This window comes from Bidens hawaiensis, unplaced genomic scaffold (assembly GCF_021521415.1).
Source record: "Bidens hawaiensis isolate Kalapana, Puna unplaced genomic scaffold, B.hawaiensis_p1.1 tig00044100_1, whole genome shotgun sequence".
In the NCBI taxonomy this organism is placed as follows: domain Eukaryota; kingdom Viridiplantae; phylum Streptophyta; class Magnoliopsida; order Asterales; family Asteraceae; genus Bidens; species Bidens hawaiensis.
The window spans coordinates 62,493-64,611 of NW_027497820.1; positions in this window are offsets into that span (position 1 = coordinate 62,493).

The window sequence follows — 2,119 nt, forward strand, 5'->3', positions numbered from 1 at the left end:
TAATTTAATGAAAATTGAACGAGGGAATGCTAATGGGACTTGATTTTAGAACGCAGTTTTTGAAATTAGAAAAGTAACTCATGTGACAGTTAAAAGTCATATTGATCTTTTTATTAGTAAGCTTAGTAGAGACTGTGTGCTGATTTGTTTTGATTATTTTTAAAAACAAAGTTCTTAAATATATCTTTCATTAGAACATTCACATAGAAGATTTGTTGTCAACGCTACAACTCTATAAACCATCACATCAGATTATAAATTTTTCTCATAAACTTCTATTTTCTTTCACAAGAATATAAAACCAATCCTTTGCAAACCGTCACATCGTCGCCTACCCTCACAATTAATTAATCAAATAACTTTTATAGCATATATTGTTTTAGGGGAAATTGAATATATATGAGGTTGTTAGAGCATTCTCATCCCACCCTCTATCACTAAACCAAAAATTACACTAAAACTCATTACATTTTCTCTCTCTATTTCAATTAAATAATACTTTTTATACCTTTTATCATTACATTTTCTCTTTCCTTCACTCACAACCACTCTCAAAATATATTAAAAAATTATAGGGGATGAACAGTAACTTTTTCAAATATACAGAAAAACCACTAATTTTTTCTAAAATATAAAAACTCTTCACTCAAAACACCCTGAATCACTTTCTAAATTATAAAAACACCTCTCACATTAAATCAAGGGTTGGATGAGAATACTCTTATAAGCCTAAGTTTGGTGTGAAACCTATCAAAAGTAAAAAATACGTAGTTTTGATTAAAACCTAATTAAATCCCTATTATTCCATCCATCGATCATGTCCTACTTTATGTTCTATTAAGCTACGCTCTGCAACAATGTTTTGTAACTGCCATTGATTTCTTGCTCTCCAACGAGTTCATTAGGTTCCTCCTAATTTCAATCTTCTCCATCAGTTTCTTCACGCTGGTATTTCTTCCTTACCTTTCCAAATCGAATTTGATGAATCATAGCAACCACTAAACATTAAAAAAAAATCATTTAATCCTCATCCAATCATCGGTTTTCTTTTGGGAATCATTAATTAGAAAAATTACCCATGTATATATGAACTATTTATATCTCCATGCCCATGGATGGTGGAAACGCGAGACTATTGAGCGTCATTGCTAATCATACATTTGAGTAATTAGAGCTTTCACATTCAAACTATTAAATTTTATGAGTGGGCTTTTATAATTTAAGGAATGGTTTAGGGTGTTTTGAGTAGCAGAGTAGATGAGAGAGAAAATAAAGCGATTTTTCTGTATATTTGAAAAGTACTGTTCACCCCTTATAATTTTTTTTAATATTCGTTGAAAGTAGTTGTGGGTATAGGAAAAAGAAAGGTAATGATAAAGATATGAAAAAGTATTATTTGATTGAAAATGAGAGAAAAAATTTAGTGTTTTTAGTATAATTTTGGATTTAGAGATATTAGAGAGGATGAGAATGCTCTTAGAGCCAAAATGAATTGTTTAAACTGCAACTTATTGTTCCTTAAAACCAACTAATCGATTTGGAGAGGTAGGAAAAATGATTGGTGCTCATCAATTTAAAGAACTCAAATATGCAGAGAAATAAAAGGAATGGAATTATATTTTAGTTAGATTTAATCAAAACTGTGTAGTTTTGATGGGTTTCATATCTAAGTTAGTCCGTCCTCCATCTCCATATCTATAATTACACTATTCTCTCTCATGTCTAATTAAATAATATATTTTATGCATTTATCATTACAGTTTTCGCTCTCCTCTACTCACAACCACTTCAACAAATATTAAAAAATAAATAGAGGCAAACAAAGTTTCCATAAATTTACAAAAAAATCACTACATTTTCTCTCTACATCCTATAATTTGCACTTACAACTCCACCCTATAATTTACAAATTCCACTTACATAATTATAGGGGATGGGTTGATAATGCTTTAACAACCCTATATTCACTTTCCCCTTCTTTTTATATATGATACTAGATTTTATCCCCCGTATTACGGGGGTTGTTTTACATTATTCGTTTTTAATATTTATATATGTATATTTGGATTTTAATTTTATTTATTGTAAGAAAGTTAATAATTAATATACTTGAGGTTTG